The sequence below is a fragment of the Platalea leucorodia genome (genome assembly GCF_965183815.1).
Source record: "Platalea leucorodia genome assembly, chromosome: 15".
NCBI lineage: Eukaryota > Metazoa > Chordata > Aves > Pelecaniformes > Threskiornithidae > Platalea > Platalea leucorodia.
Window position 1 is genome coordinate 4,339,563 of NC_138837.1, and position 26,828 is coordinate 4,366,390.

The window sequence follows — 26,828 nt, forward strand, 5'->3', positions numbered from 1 at the left end:
GGTTGATTGGGTTTTTTAACCAAATGAGACCTATGATTAGTGCAATCTGAAGTATTAGATTAATTAGTGCTGACCACTGTCTGACGACACGAACGCACCCAATTCTACTCACTGCGACTGTCTATCCGGCACTGAATTCGGGGGGCCTATAGCTCCATAGGTGCCATGGTCAGACAGCCAGGCTGGAGCACGATATCCCTGCCCTCCTGCACCCAGGAACCCATGGGTGAGCCCAGCACCTGCACCGGGAGCCTGATCCCCCCGGCCAGCATCACCCGCCTGACCCTGCTACCTCGCCACCAAGTTAATTTTGGAGTTCAGTGCAAGCTGAGTTGTCCCAGAAAGGCGTAAATCGGCCAGAGGCAGCCAGAGGGTCGGTGTCAAGCTCTGAAACCCACTGCTACCCAGCAAACCTTGCAGCCGTGCACCATGCCGGCGTATCCGCGGGGCAGCGAGTCACGTCTGCACAGCCTCCGGGATCCAGCCCCGGGCTGCCAGGGAAAGGTGGAATCAAAGGTATGAAAATGTACTGAATGGGAATTGGCATGCCCAGACTTGGTCCCTACGATCCAGAAGCTGAGCCAAGAAAAGAAAGCAGGCGCAGAAGGTTGGGATGGGGCAATGGGAGCTTCAGCGTTGCAAACATGTTGCAGACAAGTGGGAGAATAATCTTCGGGGGAATGTTTGGAGGAGCCTGTGGTGGCTTGCTTGGGAAAAGAAAAAAAAAAAAGAGAAACAGAAACAAAAGAAAGAAAAGAAGAAAAAAGCAGCTCTGGAAGCAGCTGGGAGCTGGGGCCAGGCGCTGCGAGGGCTGCGTGTGGCAGCATCTCTCAGCAGCACGAAGGGCGCTTCCTCCCCGCGGTGCGCTGGCGGGGCTGGACATGGTGGCCGAGGCTTGGAAAACAAAACCAAAGGCAGCGGTAGACGAGGCCAGGAGCCCGGCGGTGGCTGTCGGGCGTGGGGAAGTGCACGCTGCTGGGGATCAGCGCAGAAACACAGCACGGGGCTGAGGACGGTCCTGCCGGGGGGCTGGCACACAGCGATGGGGCGAGGAGGGGGCTGCACTGGGGCATCTGGGCTGCGCTTTGAGCTGGTTCCTGTCCTTAGCATCACTTTGTGCCCTCAGGTCTGATATTTCAGTTGCCTGCATGCCTCGATTTCCCCTGCAGGTGATGGAGCCATGAAGCCTCACCTGCCCGCGTCCACCTCCCCATCCCTCAACTCGGCAAAGCCGCAGGCAGGCCCAAACCCACCAAAACGCAGTGCTTGCACCAAGCCGGGCAGCCGCGGCCACCACGCCGAGGGGCCTCGCTGAGATGCTCTCCTCCAGCAAACACCCCTCTGGCACCGCAGATGCCACCACATCCCGGAGCTCATGCAACAGCGGAGAGGACACAGCCCCTTCCCCTCCGGCCCCATCCAGGACACTCCCGGGCTGGCGGAGCCGCTCGGAGCAAGCTGGGAACAACATCAACCATGCTGGGAACAAAGCAGTGGTTGTATCATGGTCACTGGGAGAGCTGGGAGGGGAGTTTCTTTTTTAAGTAGAAGGGCTTGGGGGGGGGTTGGTTTTTTCTATTTTTTTTTTCTTTTTGTGGGTTTGCTTTTTCCCTTGTTAACGAAAAATGTCAACAAAACCAAGACTGTTCCCAGAAAAAGGACTTAAACAGATGAATTAATTTCATGTTTGGGGGGAAGGAAGAAAATAACAATGGAAATTCTCAAAAGATATCATGCTGACCGTTTTTTTAAAAAAACAAGTTTTGTATTGAAACAAATTCTTGTTTCTGCTCCTTTGCAGTGACATGAAACTCTCTGCAAAGGCTGAAATCAAACCGAGCTGTTCCAAGTGGTCCTTTCTGGGTCTCTGGTCTGTGTGGGAGCATGATGCTCCTGGCTCAGAGATGTCTTCGAAGCCCCAGGGACCCCCAGGAGAAAGCCATTCCTCCACCCAACCCTAATCCTCTTTATCCTTTGCTTTCCCCTTTTTTGCATCAAGAAGCAGCCAGGTAAGAGCAAGGACGGTGACTGAGTGCCCCGGCCTCTCCAGAGGCACAGCTCTGCTCCCTCCACCGACCCAACCAGCCGGTGGCTGGCAGGGCACAGGCAAGGACTGCAGTTCCCGTTACCAAACGTCTGCCCAACCTCACCGCACTGAGGAGGAGCTTGAGAGAACTTAATTCAACCCATCAAATACTTTCCCCAAACAGCCTTGGGCCTGGGTTCCCAAGGGCTGTGGATTTGCTCTTGTAAGGAGGGGTTGGTTCACCATCCAAACCCTGCGGGTAGGGAAGAGGTGACACATCCCCATGTCCCAGTAAGGCCACCTCAGGGGCACGACCTGGCTCTAGGACTCCAGGTCCAAGTGAGCAGCTTCACCCAAAACATGCTCTGACACGGCACAGTCTTGGGGACACCAGAAGGTGACACTGGATTACTGAGCTCCCGAAGATTAAAAAAAAAAAAAAACAAAAAAGAGAAGGAAGAACCTCAGGCTGAGTTGTGAGTCAGGGCTGCACCATTGTAAAGAGGTGTCCAGGGTCAGCCTGGGAGGGTTTGGCTCCGTAGCTCCGACCGGCATCACAGAATTGGTGTTTTCCTTCACTCCCCGCCACCTCTCCTCCTCCATCCCCGGGTTCCTGCTAGAGCCCTTAGATCTTCCATTTGCCACAAGCCTTGACTCAGCCTGCTTCAAATTACCATAACAATGCTGGGCCCCAAGCGGACATGTGAAGTGTCTCAAATTTATTGTAATTTTAAGCCATCCCTAAAACTGCACAGACATTGCTGGAATATTTCCTCCTCCTTTAAGACCCTCCGATGACTCTGCAAGCCAGCGAGAGGGACGCGAGGACAGGCAGGAGAAGGAGATGACTGGAGCCAGCTGCCTTTGCACGGAGCTTTGCTTGCTGTGCTGGCCAGGCTGGGGCATGGGAAGGGAGCAGCGGGGCTCCCCGAGGTGATGCTGAGACAGGGGCAACGTCCCCTAGGACACGCAGCGACGGATGGGGCCGAGCGGCTGCCGAACCCACGCTCCGTCTCCTGCTTCGGGGAGGAAAACAGCACAGGGCAGACAAGCAGGCTGAAAGCCTGCGAACGCCAGCCCCTTGCTGCCCAGCAGATCTTTTCACGGAGGTGGTTTTTCCCAGTGCAGTACCTGGGAGAGCTCGGGATGCGCTGGGGCAGCTGTGCCGGCATGGCTGCATCCCTGCTGCCTGCACCGCTGCCCCCTGCGCCGCCCTGCATCCCTGCTGCCTGCACCTCTGCCCCCTGCGCCGCCCTGCATCCCTGCTGCCTGCACCGCTGCCCCCTGCGCCGCCCTGCATCCCTGCTGCCTGCACCGCTGCCCCCTGCGCCGCCCTGCATCCCTGCTGCCTGCACCGCTGCCCCCTGCGCCGCCCTGCATCCCTGCTGCCTGCACCGCTGCCCCCGCATCCCTGCCGGCGCCCGTGCCGCCGGCAGCCGCACCGCCAGGCAGGCGCTGAGCCTCTGCCTGGAGTCAGCGTAATGTTGTCACACAAATTGCACCTGTGAAACTGTTACAAGAATTAATTGATCATATAAGTACAGTAATTGGAACTTGCAAAGCATAGATAATTACCTTTTATTAGTTCCTGTAGATAATCCATTATGCACTGATTAGGCCTACGTAAGGATCTTATAGTCCCACTTTGATTAATGGCAGATTATGGATATTAAACTCAAACGGGAACAGATAACTTACTACTTTCTTTCTTGCCTTAGGAGTACATTGCCCTATGAGTTATGGTCAGAAGTTTTCAAGGTGCCTGATTTGTCCCAGGGGAAAGTCAGGCATGTCCGAAATTCCCACCTGACCTGACCGTGGCCCCTCTCCCATGGCCGGTACCAGCTCCCAACGCTTCCCGGTGGCTCGAGAGCCACCAGCTTCAATCTCAGCAACACGCTCGCCCACTAACAGCCGTGTGTCACGCGAGGCCCGACCAGCTCCCAAACCTGTTTTTGGCTCAGAACAATTTGCCATCGTCCCTTTCAACCCAAAGCAGTGAAACCTCTTCCAAGCATCCCGCCCCGCCACTCGGATGCTCTCATTTCCACAGATGCTCAGACCACATATTTATTTTCTGTGATTCTCTGCCCAAGACCGTATATCAATAGGTATTTTGCGCTTGCAATCGCTCAGCTGCTGGTCCTGCCCGCCCCTCTGGCAGGCTCGGAGGGACCGTCCCTGCACAGGAGCCACTGTGTCCCCTGCGAGAGGGATCCTCGGGGGGATCTGCCGGTAGCATCGGGGTTCTGCTCCGATTACCATCGCTCTCATGCCCTGTTTGCAGAGCAAGGAGCACAGGAGCAGGACGGGGGCAACTGGACAAAATCTGCCTGCAGGCTATAGGAGGCTTTATTTAAGAGGAATAAAAAAAAAAAATAGAATAACGCTGTGATTATCTCAGGCCACTCTCCAGCTGCCACCCAGAGACGGGGAAGAGGGGGGGCATTTTTCAAGTGAATAAACAAAACGGAGCGGATGTGACATGCCGAGGCGCAGGGACAGATTCCTCCTTTCTTCCTGGCCAGATAACCCCGTTATCGGCGTGGTGGAGGGGACTGGGAAGGAGAGGAGGAAGGGAGGAGAATAGCAAATGTGGGCAAAGGGGGAAAAAATACCCAGGGGAGAAGCTGGCCGGAGGGAGCGCAGGAGCGAGGAGGCTGCGTTCAGCGCCAGCCTATTCATCCCGCACGCTCCTGACTGCCAGGGCTGGGAATGAATGAGATTTACTGCCCATTAAAATAAAGCCCTTTCTGTAGTTTATAAACAATGTTGCCGCTCGGTGGGAGGTTGGACATTTTAGTTCATTAAGCAGCAAATAATCTCTGTCACTTTTTATTTTTAAGTTTATTTACATGTAGGGGTTTTTTTTTATTCCTTCCTCCTCCTCCTCCTCCTCCTCCTGCCTCCCCCGCAGCTGCAGGCAGCGAGCTTGTGAGCCGCAGCACGGCTGCTGCTGGGCTGGCACCGGCCGGCAGCAAAAGAGTGTATGTATGTGCACACAGCCGAAACGCTGCTCCAGACCCTGAGCTTGCCCCTTCTGTGGCCGTTGGCCAAGCCACTAAAATAATCCTGTTTATCTACCAAAAATGGTCCTTATAGGAAAAAGAAATTTATTTCTGCCTAAAAACCAGGCGTGGGTGAATGGGGTATCGGAGCAGCACTGCTGGGGCACAGAGGGAGGCTCAGCGGCCGTCCCGGGAACCAAGGGCAGAATTGAGCCCTGGGGGAAAGCCCGAGACATCAGCAGTGACCGCCAGATCCCCCTGTGGCCTGGGACACCACAGGGACAGGGACAGGGCTGCCAGCAGCATCAGAGGCCCTGGTGCCAGGCGGCCCAGAGTGCGGCACATGGAGATGCCCAGCGGGAATGCAAATCGGACCACTTGCTCAAGGCTCCTGGTTTAGAGAGCCAGTAGAAGACCTCCCCCTTGGCATTACAATAATACTCTGCACGTCTCCCTAGAAATGCCACCCTTGCCTGGGAGCCTTTGCTTGTCCAGGGAGATGCAGGGCAGCACCTTCTCGCAGGGGCGGAGGTGGCGTGCAAGGAATTGCAGGAGGGTGCAGGGGGGGAGACAGCTCCAGCGAAATCCTCGTGGCACCTCCAGCTGCGCGTGGCTGCGAGCGCTGGCCCTCTTCCAGCAGCCGGCGGAGGCAGCGGGAGATGCTGCCGGCCAGCGCGCCTCAGCCCCTGGCTCCGCACCAACACATTGCCAGCAAACTCCTCCAGCAGCGGAGGGAAACCTGCGCGTCAGGCAGGATGCTGCCGGCTGCTGACGCTGACTGTTCGTCGAGGCTATGGATGCTCAAGCCCTCTCTACCCTAAAAACACCCTGGTGCAGGGATGGCACCACGGTACAGCTGGGAGCCTCGGTTGAGGGGCTGTGGTCCCCTCTCCACCTCCAGCGCCACGAAAGGCTGGGAGGGAGCGAGGGCGTCTGCAAGAGTCGACACCCAATTTAGTCTCCAGCAGCCTGTAAAGATGCTGTGATGGTCTTTTGCAAGAGGATGTGAACTCCCTTCCCAGCTGAACTGCAGCCTGGGTCACGGATACCCTCCTGAACCGTGCTTCCACTGCAGTGCTAAGTGGCTCCCGCATCCTTCCCCGCTTCCTCCAGCGGACACCGCCGCGCTCGGCTAAACCCCGCCGTGACTCAGCCCCGGCAGCGCTGCGGTTCCCTGGTGGGCAGAAGAAATCCCTCCTTGTGTTATCTAGATCCTAAAGCACTTGAGCAGACGGCGAATGTGCAAGCCATTATATCATTCACTCACTATCAAAAGCTCACACAGTGGCACTTAATTACAGCCCCGGAAGCACAGGCTTCCTTAATAAATCAAAGAAATAAAGTCAGGGATGATGCACTGAACAGAGGGGGTGGGGTGGGGGGAATAAAGAGCTTACAGTTTCCCACTGTGTGTCCCCTTTAGATAACAGATGCTCTCTTCTTAACCTCTCGCTTCATCAGATCAGCTCCAGCTGTGTTTGGATCAAGTGCGCAGCCTGGCCCGCGTCCAGCCCTGCCTGCTTCCCCGCTCCGGTGCCAGCTCCATCCCTCCAGCTCGAGGGCTGGCTGTGCCGGGGTGGCAGGGAGGAGGGGAGCCCCCGCCAAGCCCAGCCTGTTTCATTAAGCACGTTTTACTCTATTCCTGCTTCCAGCAACTCAAACTCCTTCATAAGAGCATCTCTGGGGCTCTCAAAGTGGGCAGAATGCCAGTCCCGTCAGCACCCCGAGGCTGTCCCTGGCCGGGCTCCTGGGGAGGGCACAAGCAGCCTGGGAGCTGGTCGTGTCGCAGGAGGGATGCACCGGTGACGTTTTTCCCTTGCAACCCCCACGAGCAGCCCACACCGGCGTAACAGCCAGGAGACGACACTGTTAGTAAACAGCTTCCAAAGGCTGTGCTGATAGCTCCGCATCGCCTCGGCCATAAATCATGGGAGAAGCCCCCCGGGAACGCCCTCCGCTCCCTGCCTGGGCGCGCACCACCCACCTCCCTGTTTATTGTAAGTGTCACCTCCTCCCTCCCGCGGCGGGCTGCACGCCACGGGAACGCGCTGAGGAATGGGGCTGCAACAGCATTAAAAGGAGATCCCTCATGGCAGAGCCCCGCCAGCCTCTGACGGGGCCGAGCGCGAGCAGCCCCCCGTGCCGGGCTCCCCCTCGCCCGGAGCCACTGCACCCGCGCCCACCACGCGCAGCCGCCGGCACGTACCCCCGCGGGAAGGCAAGCAGTGCCGGAGGGCTGGCAGAGCCCAGGTCCTCTTACCCGCCTGCAAACGTGCCTCGCAGCCCAAGGACCTTAGCAGAGATAAAGCCTTTGAGAAATCCCACTGCTCCTAATCCTCCAATAGCACAAAAATAATGAAGCATTATCTCATCAGGCCTTAACCCAGTAATTACCCAGGGGATGGCTTAATAAGGAAGGGACACCCACCTGCCAAATACAGCCTAAGCCTGCCTCCTGTCCAGTTACACAACGTAAGGCTGGGCACGGCGGCGTGTGCATCCTTCAGCCCTCTTGGACCAACCCAGGCAGGGAAAGGGGAGCAGGAGCAGCCCTGTCCCCAAACTGGAGGATTTGAAGGAGCCCAGATGCCCATGAGACCCAATTGCTTCCCCAGACCAGGGGCTGTCGCTGCCCCAAACGTCCACCTGGACCCAGCTGGGAGGACGCAAGCCCTGCCACCGGGAAAGGCTGTCTGCCCCCAAACTCCCTGAAATGGCCCCAAAATCTCAGCCGGCGCAGTGGCTTGGCTGAGGGAAGCGCCCGCTCGCAGGCACTCCGTACCGCCCTCCCCTCGCCAGCTCGGCTGATGCCGTGCCACCTCCTCCCCACACCCCACATCCTTCCTGCCAGCCCTCCCCGGGCACACCCCGACACTCCAGCCGCGACACTTGGACAGCGGGGACAGGGGACAGCAGCGGGGAGGGCTCAGAGATGGGTTTAAACCCCATTCTAGCAGCTCACCCTGTGGGTGCCAGGGGATGCTTCTAGCCCATCCTGCAAGACAGACATCTCCTGGCCGTGATGGCCCAAATCACGAGCAGCTTCAGCAAATCTTAGCCAGGGCTCTGAGTCGACCACGTGCCCTGCTCAGTTAACGGAGCTGGAGCATGAAAAGTGAGCTGGCCGGAGGAGACCGCTTGGGTTACAGCTCGGAGCAGCCGCCGCGGGGATGGAGCGGGCTCTGACAGCTCCTGGCTGCTCCCTGGGCAGCGATATCTCCAGATCTTTTACAAATAAATATCATTGCTCATTATCTCGGCATTAAAGTTACATGCTGGGCGAGATGGGTACTGAGCTTTCTCTTGCTAATCTAAAACGGATGCCAGCGTTTCTATTATTAATCTCCCAGGTCGCGGGCTCCCTCCCCCTCCGCCACTGCCGGCTCTGCCACCGCTGCCCCCTGTCCTCACGGGAGGAGAGGGGACGGTGGAGCAGCTCGACAGCCCCTCTGTGCTTGCTCGCACATGGCCCGGTGGCTTCGCTCCCCAGCTGAGCTACGCTGCTCCTGGGGGGGAAAACCTCCTCCGACACCGGGACCGGGCATTTCCTGAGGTTTGATTTCACTGAACCCATTTCCATGTGCAGCCACAGCGAAGACGAGCAAGTGGCAGCGGTGGTTCCTCCCTCTGCGGCAGCACAGGGCACGAGGACTCACAGAGCCAGAAGCATCTGGGAGGGCTCACATCAAGCCTTTGGCTCAAAAAGGCCAGTGCCTGCAGAGTAGCTATCTGCTAAGTGGGGGCTACCAGCCCCAGGGAAGGTCTCACAGTGGGAAAATCATCTCACAGCATTGCCCCTCCACCTGGGCTTTCCACCAGGATTTGAAGTTCGAAGAGAGAGACCACCGAGACACAACGGAGAGCCAAGCCACTGACCTCCCCGGGGCACAGCAAGGGCAAGCACAGCCAGGCAAGCTGCCCTGGAAACAGCTCCTGTCCCCGGCACAGCCCTGCCTTCCTCTTCCTCTGCAAAAAACCTCCCCGCATGAGCAAAACCAAGATCAAAAACTCGTGGTGCTTGTGTCCACCCCAAGCGAGAGCTGCTCAGGAGCAGCATGCCAGCCTCAGCATCCCAACGTGCCACACAGACCAGCTGCTGGAAGGAACTGAGCAGGTTTGACTCCCACACCCTGCCGTATCCCAGGCTCCTGCTCCAGCGTGGCGTGGGGCTGAGCCGCTGCAGGATGTGGCCCGGCAGGGCAGAGCCAAGCGCTGCCCTGCTGCCCACGCACATCAGCATCTCCAGCAGCCGCTTCCTCCGAAGCCAGAAGACACTGAGTCACCGGCACAGAGCTGCCTGACGCGTCCTCTCGCGCTCTGCAGCGGAGGTAGCGCGGGCACGTTTGCAGTACAGGGCCCAGCAGCAGCAGCAGCAGCAGCTTCAGGACAGGGACAGATGCTGCAGCCGCCAGCCCCCAGCCCACCCCGGGGTAAACACAGCGCTTCCCGCAGCCCGGCAGCAATCCACACCACGCCTCGTCTCTAGTGGGCTTTAATCACAGCGACGGGTATCGCGGTTACATGTCAACTTGCTCAGAGGAAGGAGAAAGTGGTGGAAGAGCTGAGCACCGGGGCTGACTGAGGGTGAACCGAGCCCACCGTGGAGCGGGGATGGTTTAGCAGAGCCCCTGGAGATCAGCTCGTCCCCGCTGCCTACAGCACGCAGCAGCCCCAATGCCCAGACAAGCCCCGCTGGATGTCGGTCTCATATACAGAAAGTCCCCAAAAGTCCCCAAACAGAAAGTTTCCCTCTCCACATCACACACAGAGGGACCAGGAGAGAAATCAAAGCAGCTTCTCCCATTTCCCCAGGAGGAGTGGGCCAGCTTTGCAAGGGCTGGATGGGGCTAGTGCCTGGGACACCCGCGCTGTCCCCGCTCCAAGCACCATGAAATCGTCCACTGGAGCCCCGAGACATGGCAAGGTGACAGCACCCATCACCCTCCTGTCCCAGGCCAGCTCCCCTCCCCTCCCTTCGCTTCTCCTTTTTAAGAGAACAATTAAACTTCAGCCTTTTTATCGTCCATACCAGACCCCGACCGTGGGGCTGCTGCATCCTCCCCGGCTCCCAACCCCTCCCGTCGCATCTTACCCGTGAGAGGGAGGAGACCCCCAGCCCCCAGCCGGATTACCGCAGTCCCCGCAGGACCAGGGTGCCCCGTGCCGGGCACTCGCTCGCCAAGGGGGGACGTTTGCCTGCGTCCCTTGACGTCACGCAGCCCGCGTCGGGAAATGCATGTGGATTTCGACATCCTTCAGTTCATCAGCTGCTCGTTTCAACATCCCCACGGTAAACCCTCAAAAAAAGCACACCCTGTCACTCCCTCGCAATCTTCCTTCTGCTAACTTGCCTTTATCCAGAAGAGTATTTGTCACCTCCAAATAAATATTTATTAATCAAATTGCAGGTGTCTGGGGCTTCCCACCTCCTCTGCTTTCAGCTGCGCTGACACCAAAGCTGTGCTGAGCGCCCAGATGTCAGCTGGTAACAGCTCCGGGAGCGTTCCTGCCGCCTCCTTTGAGCCTGGCATTCAAATAACTTCTCAAATCTTCCCACTAACCTCAGCGGGAACAGCCTGGTTAAGAGACATCTCAGAGCAAGCGGATGCAGGGGGTGAAGGATGAAAAAGCGGTGGTGGGAGGGAGCCTTCCGTGGGCTTTTTCTCTCTGTAAAGTCTTGGACAGATAGAGGGGAGTGCAAAGTCCAAAGCCAAGGGCCAGTGCCAGAGGACAGGCCCTCCCCAGCCCAGCTACTGCAGGTGTGGAATAAAGACCTCCTGGGCAGCACCTTCTCCTTTGTGCTTTGCACCAAATCCAGAGATTCCTGGTATCCTCTGCATCCCCTTGGGAAAAGCTTCTTGGAGGGAAAGACTCCCAGTACTGGAGCATCCTCCACCACCTCAGGGGTTTAAAGAAATGCCTACAACCCACCAGCACACTGGACTTCTCGGCTTTGGAAATGCAACCCCAGGCCCCAGACTCGAGAGCTGCATAGGAGACGAAGGGGGCACCCAGGGGACACAGCCCCTCGTGCAAAGCCGGGGGGTCCATCTCTAAGAGGAGCTCATCCAGGAGACCCAGGCCAGGGCAGACCACTGCTGCGCTCGTGTGCACCTTGTGGAGGAAGACATGGAAGAAGATGGGGCAGCAAGAGGCACAAGGGGAGGTGCAGCCAACACCTTCCTGAAGTCCCAGGACCTGCAAGAACACCTGGGGTTTAAATATGGGGCTGAGCTCTGCATCCCACCACGGCCCCAAATTTGTAAGAATTGGGCAAGGGAAGCCAGAAATAGCTGCAAAAGGTGCTGGTTCCCCCAGCAGTGACCTGCGGGAGGCCAGCCTGCAGCCCTGGCGAGGGGGGATCCGACAGCCTCGCCTCACGCTGCTGCAGGAGAGGAGAGCCTCGCCGGAGCGGACGCGCGGGTTGGCACGGCGGGCCGGTATTTCCTGCCGACGAGCCCGGGCCGGCAGCAGCCGGGGCGGCGCAGAGCCAGCCAGGCGTGTGCAGGCTCTGCGCGATGGGAAAGCAGCCTGGAGTGGGGCTGCAGGGTGATGCTGGTGCTGGATGAGGCCCCGAAGACGAGGAGAGAGCTGCATGGAGGGGGGCTGCACCCCTGCAATGACCCACTGCGGCTCTTTGCTCCCCAGAGCATCACATTCACCCAACGCCAAAGCAAGAAAATACTAAGCTGCAGAGAGCCGAAGGGAGAGGTGAGGGAGGGAGAGGTGCACACCACAGATGGCTCCAGCCCAAGGAAAATGCCCTGGAATTCATATAAAAGCTGCAGGATTTAATTATCAACTCGCTTTATGGGGCAGGGATGTGCTGGGAGCCTGCCCTTCCCCAGCTCCCCCTTTCACCAGGCTGGATGTTGCCTCCCGGTGCCGCTGGCTGGGGTTGGGGCTGCAAAGGGAGCCAGCGGTTGCAACACCCTGAGGATTCCCTCAGCTGGACTCTGCCTCACCAGGACAGGAGGAAAAAAGTTAATTTCAGGGCATTTTATTTTCATGGAGTCTCTGCGCAAAGCCCAAGGTCCCTGGTTAAACCAATGGGGCTGTATTTGCCCATTAACTTGCCAAGTAGGTACCAGGACCCTCATTCAGGAGGAGGGCTGGGACTCCAGGGTCCCTTTGCTGCTTCTGACCTGGGATTCCTGCCCAATTTCTTGGGGGCCGTGCACCCCCCCATCTCTGGGAGCACAGAAGCAGCCAGCCCCGTGTCCGCGAGGGAGGCGGCAGCTCAACCTGCTTTGCAGAGAGGACAGATTTAAAAAATACTCTTGAAAAGAATTTCCTCATCCTGCCTGCTCCGTGGTGGTACGGGACCAAGGGATGGGTTTGCCAGCTGCCCTCCCCATCCCTTCTCACCCTCCCTAGCAACACAGAAATGAGGGGAAAAAAGAGGGAAAAAGAGATGAGAGTCCAAAACAGATGAGCTGCAGCGCAGGGCGGTTCAACCGTGGGAGCGGAAACCTTCCCAACCCGCATCCCCGGGCACCCCCGAGCCCCAGCCAAGGGACAACGGGAGCCACAAGAAAAGGGAAAGCCAGAACGGATGATTTAGTGCTCTGCTGCAACTGGGGAGATGCTCACGCCAAGGTCAGCGTGCAGAAAGGACACGGAGGTCCCTGTCCCCTCTGGGGACAGCCCCAGGCCACTTTGTCTCCCTTGAGGAACAAAGCAAAGGGATTTAGGCACCTCTAATGCCCTTGGGGATGCTGCTGAGCTCCTCTGCAGCACAGCCTCCCACCCAGGGTGATGATAAATCCAACATTGGGAAACACTAAGACGCTACTGCAGACATGGGGAACGTTTTAACAGCCCGGCCTCCCCTTCTCCGTCCCTCGTCACTGCTGTCACCGGGTCCCCTTCCTCCCTCCCACCTCTTTCGAATTAGCAGCCATCGACCTCCTCCCCCTGCGGAGCTGACATTAATCCGGCAATGTTTGTTTAACAGCTCCCACCGATCTGTAGCCTGATCCCCCAAGTCAATACAGGCTTTCGCCAGGGTCTGGAGTGCAGGATCCGGCTCCAGAGTGGCCCCGTCAAACTAAAAAGGCTGCGGGGGCTGATAGGATCAGATGCTGTCAGTGCTGCTCTGGGACCCATTAGCTTTAATTAGCTGATGATGCTGTAGAGGCCACATAAAACAATGAAGGGGATTGATCCCTCGTGTAACACTATTGACAGTGGGGCTGCATCTGGGATCAGTTTGGTGCCGGATGCATCTGTAGGGTCTATAAAACCAAGGCCTGTTTTTTCTTTTCTTTTTTTTTTTTTTCTTTAATTTTAAAATCCCCTAATGGTAGGCCTGCTCGTTTAAAAGCAAGAGCAAAAAAAAAAAAAAGAAAAAAGCCAAAAGTCAACTGCAGGGAACCTTCTCTGATTCCCACTGATGATAAGTTAGGGCACTTTTAACCACTTCCACCATCCCTCCCTGCTAAAGACCCTCGTGTGTACTGCACACGCCGCTCATTAAGGCACGCAAGCCTGCTTCCAGGTCACTGTCATTACCCCCATTTTAAAAACAAGACACCAGCTTTACCCATGTCCTTTGCTTGGAAGCGCACATCAGCCCCTGGACCACCCGCTTTCTGCACAGCTCCTTCCCTCTGCGCAGTGTCACCCACCACGCCTGCGGCGAGGGACCAGGGTAACACGAGGAACACATTGCACCAAGGAGGGAACCCAAAAATACTGGGATGCTACAGGGAGCTCTCTCATTTTCATCTCTGCTGCAATCGTCCGGCTGAGCGTCTCCGTGTGCCCCCCACATGCAGCGGGGATTTCCCGAGAGACTGAGATGCTGACAGCCAAATGCCTTTATGCCCCAGGTACCCCCTTACGTATGAAGAAATCCCGGTGAGATAAACCCACAGTCATTACAAGCAAGCACAGCCTCGGCACGGGGAGCACCTCTCCGAACATCTCCCAGCACCACCGGGGAACCACGCAGGTTTCAGCCCCCAGAGCTCCTCTCTTTAACCACCATTTAGCAGACGGAGCACAACATCCCCACCGCATTGCAGCCATGGGATGCAGGTTTTGCCAGCCCAGAAACAGGGCCAGGAGCCGAAACTCCCCTGAGCCGGCAGGGAGTCCCTGCAAAGCGTGCAAAGAGGAGGATTTAGATTGCATCTCTCCCCGCTGCCTCCCAGCAGGCAGCAGAGCTGAGGACCACAGCAGAGCATCCCTGCCCGCAGCAGCTCCTGCCTGCAGAGATCAACCCTTGGGGGTCCCTGGAGCCATCTCTCCCCGCCATCCCCATGGCAGCTACAAAAGCTCCCTCAAAACTCCCCAAAAAGGAGAGGCAGATAAAACTCAGCCCCGCAGCCCTCCGGGGAAGGCAGCTCGAAGCCTGAGCGCAGCAGCAGGCAGGCAGGCAGGGCGGTGAGCAGGCAGGACGGCAGGCAGGGCGGCGGGAACGAGCGCGCCGGGGGGAGCACATGCCAGCCGCCCGGCTCTGACGGCTGACACCCTGGCGTAACACTTTCCAGATGTGGCTGGAGGAAGACAGAAGCAGAGCTGTTCCCTGCTGAGGAAGCTGGAAACGGTCGGAGATAATGTGGAATTCCTGAACGGGAGCCAGCGCCGGCCGGGGCCGGGGCGCAGGGACAGCCAGGGAGAGGCAGCGCGCCGGGGCCGATACAAAACTCCTCTCTCTTTTGTGTGTGTGTGTTTTATTTCGGGAACTCTGCATGTAAAAGCCCTTAATTTATACGCTGTGTGGGTTGACGGCTGTACTCAACAAATGGAACATTTTCTCCATACCCTTGTGTGTGTGATAAACAGCCGCTGCGGAGAGGCAGGGAACAGAGCCTTTTTCTTCACCATGATAAATACGCTCCCAGCAGCTCCGCGTTTCTTGGCTTGGAGATTATTATTTTTTCCTCCTTGTCGAAGGGGGAGGCCTCGGCCCCCTCGCCAGGTACCCTGCGCAGCACCAGGCAGGCGAGCGGGGCGGCGGGCAGGGCGGTCGCTGCCGCTGGTCCCTGCCTGCATCCCACTGCCTGTCTCGCCTTGCCACCTCTTCCTCGGTGCTGAAGCTGACTAATAACGGAGGAGGCGAGGCCAAAAGCAACAGGGAGAAATCCCTGCCCCACCCCGGGCATAGATGGGCACCCATCTGCTCCCATCCCTCTGCAGCTCCCTGGCTAGGGTGCTTTACAGGAGGCACCCCGGTGCCAGGGTGCTATAGGAACCACCCTGTGTAGGGTACTATAGGAGGCACCCCCTTGCATGCCTCTCTCTCAGCCCCTGGCCTGCTCAGTGAGGGGCTGCTCCAGGTTTTGGAAAGGGTGCTGCTTCAACAAGGGAGGGAGGGAGCAACGGGGGGGTCCCCACAGAAATCCCCATACACCGTCACCAAGAAGCGGAACCCCGAGAGGGCGGGTGGGGAGCAGCTGGCAATGGGGTACGCACCTTCAGCAAACCCCCAACCTCCAGTCAGTCATCCCATGTCCGCTGGGCAACCTGGGACAACACACCCGGCCCCTCGAGCGAGCCCACGCCATCCAACTGCTCCGGCCACTCCAGCCCCGCCAGCAGCACAGTGGCCATCCCAAACCTCACCGAGCGGCAGGGCCCAGCGCCGGACAGCTTGCCAGCAGCAGCCCACCGGGCCACGCCAGCAAGTGGCTTTATGGTCCTCTACCACCCTGTCATCCAGCTGGGGTGCAGACCACCAGAGACAACCCCGGCACCATAAAGTCTATCGTTTTGCATCTATTATGCAACGGATATAAATATCTACATTATACCTGTGCACGCACATTGCATAACGTGACGTATATTCGTCTTCGGTAGAATAAAACACGGAGCTATTTGGGGTGCCCGGTGCAAGGAGGGTAACACCCCCCAGCACGCCGAGCCGCTCCGGTCACAGCGAACTTGGGAAGCCGCCGGGCAGGAGCACGAAGCACCGGCACAGCCGCTGCTCCCGGCAGGGATCTGCAGCACAGAGCCGCTTCCTCCGCTGCTGGTGTATTTGCACAGCCGGTCCTGATGGGCGTCCAGTTAAGCTGGCGATAATGGACTTGCAGCGGGATAAAACGGATGTTTGCTGTGAGCGAAAAAAAGGACCCGAAGCCAGAGACGAGGCCAAAATCAGGAAATTTTTCTCCAAGCCAGCCATGCCCCAGGATATCAGCGTTCGCATGCAAAAAAACCCAGAATCACAGTTTGTTTTGCAAAATGAAGACCTGGCCTGGCTGCAGCGAACAAGTGTGGGGGTCCCTGGTGCACCCCGAGCTGGCTGCTGTGTTCACCAGGACAGCCACCGCACACATCCCCCCAGGGCACTCCAGGGTGCACTGGGTCCCCAATAGCCAAAATCTGCCTCTTTGTGCCGCTGTGACACCTGGGGACGCGCCGAGGTTGCTGCGGCTGACACACAGGTGCCCAAGCCAAGGTTTCAAGCTGGCAAAACCAAATTCAGCCCGTTTTCCTCCTGCGCCCCGGGAGGGTGCCAGTGCCGGAGCACAGGCACGGTGCCACCCGCAGCCATGCCGAGCCGCTCCCTTGGGGCCACCCGCACCCCTTTTGTGCCCAGACTCTGGCCGGTTCCTGGGTGAAACAAACTTCAGAGAGCTGAAGCCCAGGACGGGAAAACTGGCCTTTCATCCAAAATCAGTTTTTTTTCCCATTTCTGGCGGAGGCAGATATCTCGGAAAAACAGCGTTTCCTGTGGTATTTCAACAGTTTCTTTTCTCAGACGGAGCCATCTGAGAACAGCTTCCACAGCCGTCGATGGGCTTTGGAGCAGGCCCAAGCGAAGAACAATCACAGGGAATCGGGAAGGTTTCTTGGAGCATCACTCGGGGCCTCGGCTCGGCGGGCACACGGGGCAGAAACGGGGCTGGCACAGGCACGGGCGACGTGGGGCAGGGGCAGAGACTGCAGCAGCAAAGCGTCAATGAATTCAACTGGGAATCCTCCAAGTGCCTCCATGTTGGCAGCCTGCAGAAATTGGGGTACCCCAAATGGGCTGACACCTATTCACATTTGTAATCCAGCTGATGGGGAGTTCACGCGTCCATCGGTCCAGCAGCTTGGTATTAAATGTTTCCAAAAAAAGGGGGTGTCACTTCAGGCAGCGTGCAGGAAGGCACGAACACGTCGCATGCCTTGGGTGCAGCACTGGGGAGACCTCGGCGTTGCTGTTTTGCCACCCGTTTCCTTATGGCGTTGCTAATATTCCCTGGACATCTGTGGGAATGGGATGGCTCAAGGGACCATGAAGAGGCTGGGGCACGCTTTGGCTCAAGGGATGCTTCGGGGTCCTTCCAGCCGAGCAGCTGGCAGTGCTCTGGTCCAAAACCCCTCCAGTGATGCCTGGGTGATGGCTGAGGGGTCTCCTGCACGCTCCAAGAGGATGGGCATTTCTGCAACGCTCCCCCCAGGCGATGCCCAGCCTGTCCCCCATCACGCTAAAGAAGGCAAATCCCCCGGTTGTCTTCCAAAAGGTCCCCTTGGTGACCATGCAGGGGCTGTGGCTTTCACTGCAGCTGGAAACACCAAAACATCTCCCAGGAGCCCTTTGGAGACCTGGAGCCGAGCTGGCGGGGGGATCCCGGGAAGCAGCCTGGGAAGAGGAAGCAGCTCCTGCCGGCCACCCCGGCCCTTCCCACCCCATGCATCCAGGGACCTTCACGCTGACACCTACAACCTGCCCCATGCACAGACATAGCACCCTGCTCCCTGTCACCACGAGGTGTAGCAGCACCCTCCCCTGGGGCGAGCAGCACCCACAGCCAAGACCTCCCCAACTGCTCCCGGGACACCCAACCCAAACGTATTTTCCACACCAGTTACATCTGCATTTCCTTAAGGGACAGGCCACAGGGAATGGCTGCTCCTCAGCCGGCGGCTCCAGCATCAGCCACCCCCCGCAGCAGCAGTTCCTTCCCCCCGCTGCCCCCTCCCACCCTCCCCTTCTCCCTCTGCCTGGGGAAGCGGGTGGGTGGGCAGGGGCGGCGGGGCGAGGGGGAGGCTAATGAGCAGCGCCACCGGCAGAGGTTACCATTAATGATTTTCCCAACAGATCACACTGCTCCCCTTTTAACCTCTGTTAGCGAGCCGAAGTCCTTGAATTATACAGGCGAGTGCACCCACCCCACCTCCCTCTGGCTCTGCCCGTAAAACCCCTGATGCCGGCCGAGCCCCCCGCGCCCCAGCAGCCTCCCGCGGGAACGCCAGCCCAGCCTCGCACCCCAGCCGCTGCCACCGCTGGCATCCCGAGATGTCGAAAGGCAGCAAAGCTGATGCTGATGGGCATGAAGGTCAGCGGAGAGGGAAGGTCGTCTCCGGCGGCGGAGCCGGCCGCCCTGCGGGCAGCAGCGACTGCCGCATGCCCGCTCCGCCAGCCCTGCCTGCGCCGAGGCATCCCTTCCCAATGTCTGTCCCGGGGGTCGGCTTGAGCAGAGCTCTCTCCACGCACAAATAAACCTTGTAAATGCATCATTGGGGGAACACGAGAGAAAACCAAACCTACATCTGTATTTAGCCTGAACAGCACTGCTGGTACCTCCGGGTCCCACCTCTCCCCTTCCCTGCTGTCACTTCCACCATGAAAGCCAAAGAGGTCGGTTGGCTCCTGCTCTTCCACGCCTCTCCAGGGCAAGTGTGGGGCTCTGGCAAGCTCACACTGCAATGGGAGGAACAGGGATGCTGTTTGCCACAGCGGGGTGTGATTCGGGATGGTTCAATGCATGGGGATGCACCCAGCATGGGCAGCCGGCCCTTCCAGCCAGCCACAGCCACCCCATTCCTGTCTCACTGCTTGGGGAAACTGAGGCACGGAGGGACCCTACCAGGACTGAACAATTGCCGAAGACTGACCCAGGTTACAGCACTGCCCTTTACCCCCACGGCAAAACCCACCCTGGGTGGCTGCAGCCGTCCCCCTTAGCAGGGTGAGCCGGTGCTCAGAGTCCGGTGAGAAGAGCCGTGCCCCTCGGCGCTGCCCCCTGACCAGCTGCGGGCAGCCCAGCGCCGTGCCCGCGTCTCTCCTCTGCTTCCCCACTTGTTTCTCTCTGCACTCCGCAAAGAGAGGCTGCAGCGCTCATACATGCCTTGCGGTCCACGACCCGGCCCGCCTGGCTGCGTGCGTGCACACACGCGTGCAAAAAAGCCGCCCGTAATCTCCTTTACATCTGCTGTTCCTAGCTCATCCTCACATGAGCGACCTTATCGTCTACCGAACACAAGAGGAGTAATGCAAATGCACTGCCTCGGTTCCCCACCGCTGTCCATCCGTGTCCCACATGGCAGAAGATGGGGCGCAGGCGCGTTCCCAGGGGACACGACTCCTTCCCAGCCCGGCTCCGTGACTTGAGGCTTGTGTGGCAGCCATGGGGTTTGCAGAGAAGGAGAGGCCACGGCCAAGCAGGACCTGGCTGGATGGGGGAGAGGAAAACCACACATCCAGGGACACAGGGCGGGATACAAGGAGGGACGGGAAGGAGCCCGCATCCTGGGTGGGCTGGGCACCATAAGCCTCAGTCTTGATGCTCTGCCTCCCTGCTTCCCCATCTTTAGGCGGGGGATTCACCCTCTCCCCTCTGACCTGGGAGTGAACGCAGCCCCTGAGGAGAAGCACAAACCCACCGCGTGTCCCATCCCTCCTCCGACACCTCCTCCCGGCCGGTGCGTGAGCGATGGGGGCTCCAGCCAAGCCGCTGTCGCTTGTGATTTGTGGCGTTAATATTTCAGGGGAGGGGAGGGAAGGGGTGACAACGGCCGGGGAGGGCCAGCCTTTGGAAGTCAACTAGCAGGGTTATAGCTGCAGGCAAAGCAATAACACTGATGGATCTGGGGACCTGGGGTGGCAGAGGCTGGAGAAGGAGGAAAGGAGAGACGAAAGCAGAGGAGGAAGGGTGACAAACAGCATAAATACATTCTGCCTTTACATGCGGTTGCCATGAGCTTGTTACAGCAGTTTCATTAACTAGCCCTACCCTGCACCGGGGAGGGAGCATCACAACATCCCAGAAGGGGGCCAGGGCCGGCAGGAGAGCCAGGCAGCAACGGGACGAGGCGATGGGCCCCGCTGCTCCCCAAGGCGCTGCACAGCCGCCGTGCTGGCCCGGATCCCCAGCGCTGGGAGCATTTCCCTGCCAGCCGCTCCGCTGCCGGAGGGTGCCAGCAGCCGCCAAAGCTGCACCCATCCATCCCACACACCCACGGGCATCTTTTCCTGAGCCTCTTCTTGCTGCCGGGGGAAGCCGCGGTTCAGCCAGCCCCACTGCCCCCGGCCCCCTCCGACCCGGCAGTGCACGGACCCGACAGCCGGGGCCCTTTTTAAGACCTGCAACACTTGAGAGGCTTAACGACAAGAATATCTCGATTATCCACACCCAGAGCCCTCAGGCAGCCCCTGCTGCTCTCAAGCAGCTTAAAGGATGGGAATTACCGGCGGGGGCACCCGAGACCCTTCCGCGGCATCACTGCCGTCGCCGCCTCCGGCTCCCGCAGCCCGCTGGTGCCTCTCCTTCCGAAGGATGACAAATACCCATATAAACCCCCCTAATCGCCACCCTGGTCTCCTCCCCGGCTCTTTTCACACTTTCCATCAGCACCAAGGCATGTGCGACTGGCAACGGGCCACAGCCAGGCCCGCCGCGGCACAGAGACGGTAACATTTTGCTGGGAAAAGGGCAATTTAATTATCCTGTCTTCTGTTTCATGACAACACAGGAACGTGCTGCTCAGACAGAGAAAGTGCGGTGCAAGCAAATGGCATCTTGTATGGCATCGGCAACCCTGCCCGGCGCTGCCCGGAGGTGGTCCTCGCTTCCCAGCTTTCCGCTGGTGGCAAAGAGGGGTTGGGAAAGGCAAGCACATGGAAACGACGAGGTTAAAGCAAAGCCCCAAACCTCCAGGTTTTTCAAGAGCCCAAAGAAGCAGGAAAAATGTTTTTGTTGTCCAGCTGCAATGCTTCTTCTGAGCTCAAAGCAAGCACCGTCTCTCATCTGGGGGCTGTTTGGCCAGCGCGGGTCTGTTTTTACAAGGAAAATGGTATTTTGAAGGGGAAGGTTGATCAGAAAAGGAAGAAGTATTAAAAATACTGCAGTCCTCTTTTGGGAGATCAAACTATTCACTGAATCCAGCCAGACTTCACAAACTGTGTCTGACCTTCCAAAGCACAACTTACCAGAAGATTTACTATTAGAATATATTAGATCATATAAAATATATTAAAATCCACCCCTTAACTCAGGCCTACCCACAGTCAAGGGGTGAAGGCAGTTCCGTGGTGTCTGTCCTGCTGGGTGGGTTGCAGTCGGGACCACGCAGCGAGGCGGCGCTGGCCCTGCTCCGTTCCCCTGGGGCCACGGGGGACGGGGACAGAGGATGCTGCCGGGGCAGGAGAGTGCCGGGGATGCCGGTCCTGCCCGGCTGAAGCCCTGCAGTGGCCGGCCGGGCTCGGTGCACGGGCAGCACATGTCCCGCAGTGTTTGTTGTGACAGCGGCTCCATTAGCACCAAGGAGCCAAGCCGCCTTCCCAAGGACGTGGCACAGACACCCTCATTAGTACGTTAATTATACTTGTTGGCCGGCAGAGAGCAGGTGCAAGAGGATGGAGGGGGAGTAGGACGATGGCAGCCCGAGCGCCGGGGCGGCTGCAGCGAGGGGACGGCCTGACCGCCCGGCTCAGAGGCAGGGTGGGAGGACAGAGAGCAGCGGGAGAGCCCAGCTCCTCCTTGCTCCTCCGGCTGAGCAGGGTCCTTCCAAGATCCCCAAGTGCCGCTGCCGCTTGCAGGGCGAGAGCTGCAGTGGCAGTAAATAAGCGTGAGAGGGAAAAAAGGGACTTTCCAGATAGGAAAGTTGTCTTCCCGTCACAGGGGAGAGAAGGAGAAAACAGATTTGTGTGGGGCACACAAATGGGGCGGGTGTCGGGCCGGCTCAGTCGGGGAGCGCTGCCTCGGTCCCCACAGCAATGCGGCAGCCACCCGAAATCCCCGGCACTACGAAGTTCCCACGCCCCGGTGCAAAGCCAGTGACAATCCCAGTGATGGGCTGGCGTGTCCTGCGACACGGGAAATGACCTGGCAGCCTGGCTTACAAACAGGTGACAAAGCAGCGAGCTTTCTGCCCACCCAGGAGGGTTGGTGGCAGCGGTGGCACCTCGGGGACACCAGTCCTGCTTCCCTGCCAACGGGCTGTGCACTGCAGAGCCCTTGCGACACAGGAGAGCCCCGGGAGCTTTCCTCCAGGGTCCCCTTAAGAAGCAGTTTATGCTCTCACAGGTCCCCCTGATTTAATTTTCACTCCCTTCCCCACATCCAGGAGCAGCATGCCCAGATGCTCCCGGCCCCACAGCCGCCCGCACCCCCTTGCTGCAGATCAGGAGCGATAACAGACGGCAGAGCCGCTTCGGAAGTACCCGATGCGACAGAGGAGGCCCTATAGCCAATGCCTGATACCAGGCTGGGTGACAAAAGCCATTTCTCTCCTCGGAGAAATCTGTTCCCCCATGCCTGTTGGGGAGCAGCCAGGGCTCTGCTTTTTGCAGCGCCAGCCAGCCTTGCATCAGCTCAGCTCCCCGAGGAGCAGCATTGGCTATCCCCCCTCTCCTCCTGCTTCGGTTTTTATGCAAGCAATGAGTCACAAAACACTCGCAGGGCTTTGCCATCCCCGAAGCATGCAAGCAGCAGCCATGGCACCCAGCACTGCCGCCCGGCGAAGGACAGGTTAAGCCGGCCCCACGCTGCCCCGTCTCCAGGCAGGTGCTCAGCAGGGCAGCGATGGGTGCCGCCGGGCAGGTCGGACCCCGGTGCCCCGAGTACCGGGCTGGCTTGTGCACAAGCTTACGTTAACCAGCTCTGATGGCTGCTTCGAAACGGCCGCCGCGGGGAAAGCCCCGGCTGGGCACACCTGCCCCTCGCTGCGGCAGTGGCAGCGGGAGGCCGCGAGGCTACCAGCCCTGCGAGGCCACAATTCGGGCGACCGCCGCCTGACCCCCCTGCGCTGGCTTGGGGTCACACTGAGCAAACACCTGAGCAGGGCTGATGGTGGCCAGAGGGGCTGGCGATGCAGCTGGCCACACGCTCCACCTGCTCCCTGTGCTGCGCTGAACCCGGGTCGGCAACCACCCGAGCCCTGCGGAGCCCCCCGACCACCCCAGCATCATCGGGGCCACCCCCACCCACAGGCTGAAGCAGAGCCCCCCAGACTGCATCACCCCACTGCTCCACCTCCCCTCCCTCGGCAATTTGCACATGGGCTTTAATCATCCCACGGTCCACAGCGTGCGCAGGGCTGGCTCCAACCACGCCTCCCCCTCCACTGCTGCTGCATCCCACGGGACCTCGTGCCGGGAGGTGCAAGGCGGAGTGCGGGAACCAAATGTCCTGCCGTTCGGGGTGATGTAGGGCGATGCCAAGTCAACCCCTGGGCTCAAGGCACACATGGCCCCAGGAGAAGCCGGCACAGAGATCACAGTGCGTTTGCACAAAGGTGAGCAAGGAGGAACACACTTATCCAACTCATCTGTCCGTCTGTCTGCAAAAACAACCATGGCCACACAAGAGGTGTCTGAATTGGAGATGAGCAACAAGTCCAGACTTCAAGGATGTCGGCATTAGATGTCATTTGGGATGTTTCTCTTAATCAGGTCCATTGTCAACACTCAAAAATGTGCTTCTGACACCCTGGGGACGCTTATTCCTGACGCTGTCTCAGGAGCAGCAAAAATGCAGATGATTCAGCTCCAAAATTATCGACAGTGGGATGCAAGTCTACAAGCAGATCTCTGGCTATTCCTGGGCAAAAGCTCAAAGCCGCCTTTGCTTCTCTCTCCTCCTCTTGAAATCATCAAAGAACATATTCCCTTTTTTTTTTTTTTTTTTTTTGCTTTTTTTTCGCTATGAATACATTCTTCTCCCTCCCGGCCCTGCAAGAAGGGAACGGAGCAGGAGCTCTCGGGACGGCTGCCCAGCTCCCCCAGGCCGTGGCCGCTGCCCACGCTGGCCGGCAGCCCGGCGTGCCAGCGGTGCCGGGGCACACGTATGCCAGGAAGGGCAAACATGACCCCATCGGCCTTTCCCATCTGCTGGGAGGATTTGCACCAACTCACGCCGGGGCTTGGACGACAGCGTGCTGCTGCCACTGCTATTTTCTGTCTGTTTTCCTAGACATTAACACTTCCTCCCTTCACCCACAAGATGGTTTCCAGGCTTCGATTCTCTTCCCTATGGCAACAAAAACCCAGCCAGGAAACCGCAACCCACTCGCCCGACTCTCTCGCAGGCAAGGGAGGTGGGGGGAGCCCCGGCCCCTCCGGGCTGGGCGCTTCAGCTCGACACAAAACTATTTTAAAGTAAAACTTGTAGCACTATGATAAAGCAAACTTTGCCACACATGTGGCTCATCGGTGTCCAAGGCTGTGCAGTCCCCAGGAGCATCACCAGAGCCCCAGCGAGCAGGGGGTCACCGGGGGAAGGAAGGGACTTGCAGCAACCCCCATTGCACCTGCACCCCGGGGCTGAATGCGCTCAGCCGCCGGCTGAGCATGGGACAGATGCTGCTCTCCAGCCTGCAGCCGCCCTGCTCCAACAGCAGGTACACCAGGGATGCTGCACGACGCGCACGCTTCTCCTAAAATACCAAATTTGTTCGTCAGGGAAAGGACAGAGCAAAGACTGGATGCCAAGGAGGAAAGAGGAGGAAGGATAAGAGAGCAAACAAATCGTATCAATTGAAATCAAAACAGGCCACGGAAATGATTGCACTTGGGCTTTTCACGCCTAACTAATTTTTTTATTATTCAAAGAAATTCCTGTTTTTGTTTTGCCTCCTCGAAGGAAGAACCAGAGGGGAGAGAGCTCCTCCAGCAATCACAGATAATAACCACCGCAGAAAAAAGGCTTCCTGCTCAAACAATGGCAGACAATTAGCATGAGCCCCGGTGCTGGAGCATCTTTTAATCTGCCCTGCCTCATCAAAACAAAAAAAAGAAATGCTTCACGGGAAAGGTGGCTGCAATTAGGTATTTATTTTGGGTTGGAAAGCCATGCACTCTGGCACTGCATCACGCGCTTTGCTGCCGCAGCAAAACGGTGGCCTTGCAGGATCTCCGGGGGAAACGGGGCCAGGGGATGCTCCAAGGATGCCAGGGGATGCTCCAAGGATGCCAGGGGATGCTCCAAGGATGCCGGGCGAGTCCGAGCAGCAAGGACACGCTGCACCAGCCAGGATGCAACCCCCGAGGTGGCCGCTGGGCTCACAACCACCTTCACCTCCCTCATTTCAGCTGCGTTACTGCTGGGGACTGCCCGGCGGGGAGAGACGAGGAGTAAACTGTGACCAAGCTCAGGCTCCTGCAAGACTTTAGCATGTGCCTTTGCTTTTTCACGGCTCTCCCATGCAAGTCACACAAAGCCGCCCATCAGCCTCAGAGGGACCTTTTCCCTCCAGGATGGCTCTCTGATGCCGGTGGAGGGCCGAAGCCCTTCAATTCCCACCACACGGCTCCTGAGATGCTTCTCCAGCCACCCAGCCCAGCGCAGAGCCCGCCCGAGGAAGAGCAGCCTTCCTCCCATGCGGCCCCTCGCTCCTTTAACTCCGCTGTCGGAGGCACCGGGAGAAAACACCCGCGCTGCAAATCCAACTGTGCATCATTCAGCTCTCATTTTGATTGTTAAAAATTCATTAATGAGAGCAGATTGGTATTATATCGCTGCCTTAATTAAAGAGGGCTACGGAACAGCATTTTAAATAGCAATGTCATTTTCTAATTGACACAGCTCCATTATAAAGAAAAATACTTAAACAGAACTTGAAACCGAGCCGGTTTCTTCTGATGCGAGGCTCATTTTGGCTTAAATTTTTAATCCGCTTGTGAAATATTTATGGGCAAGGAAAGGGATAATGTTTCTCCAGGTGTACGGTTCCCCTCCTCCGGCCCAGTCCCCCGCGAGGTTGCTGTGGGAGGAAGGCTTCACCACCCCGGGGAAGCTGCTTCTCCATCCTCCTCCATGCAGGACCCCATGGCCGCAACCCTTCCCGAGACCCAGGAGCTGCACCGAGCCCCGGGAGACCCCAAGCCCTGCTCAAGTCCCTGCTCCGCCTGCATCCTTTCAGCTAAATCCCGCTGTGTTTGAGTGGAAAAACGTGCTTTTTTTGGTGCCTTTCTTGGACCAGGCATTTCTTCCCTACCAAGGGCAGAGGGTTGGCCAGGGCTGAGCACGTCTGTGCCCGCAGTGGGTACCAGCACTGGCTGGCTGGGTCCCTATAGGCTTGATGGGGAGGCACAGGGATGCGGCACAGGGATGCAGCACAGCTCAGGCACCGGCCAAAAGCATCCCGTGTCAGGCCACGTTCAGGCGCTGGATCTCCCCCTCTCACAGGCAGACGCTCAACACCTCCCTCCTGCTATTTAAGGTGTTTCATACACAAACCTCCTACAGCCTACAGCTAATTCCACGCATTTAAGAGCACAGATTCCTCCTGTTTTCCATTTAGGAAAAAATCTGGTCACTGCTTCAAGTACTGGGACAGCAAATCAGGGAAGAAAACAGCTTCGTACGCCTGGATGCAAATTCCTCTGCAAGGCAGCGTGTCCCCCTCTCTCTGGCCCCGCACGGCTGCTCGCCCCCCGGCATGCAGCAGCCTGGGAAACCAGTCCCTGCTCATACCAGCAAGAGATTTTTCCACCAGCATTAGTGGAAATTAGTGGCATTAGTCCACGCCTGCGTTTCACCAGCCAGACAGAGTGAACTCATAGAAAAGTCGTCCGTACGCCAAGTCCATTGAAACCGGTAGCACCGTGCTTTGGCCACTGTGCTCAGTAC

The 26,828-nt window shown here is 58.2% G+C and overlaps 1 protein-coding gene across 2 annotated transcripts in view; it reads right to left on the minus strand.

Moving 5' to 3' along the window:
• Positions 1-26,828, minus strand: part of RXRA (retinoid X receptor alpha) — a 119,600-nt gene that overhangs the window by 62,723 nt on the left and 30,049 nt on the right. Inside the window, exon 1 of one of the 2 annotated variants that reach the window (XM_082327592.1) lies at positions 10,127-10,188. The exons of the other annotated variant lie outside the window; for it this stretch is intronic. The gene's annotated coding sequence lies outside the window, so the exon portion shown is untranslated. Of the gene's footprint in view, positions 1-10,126; positions 10,189-26,828 lie in introns of those variants that run through there. 2 annotated transcript variants of the gene reach the window in all.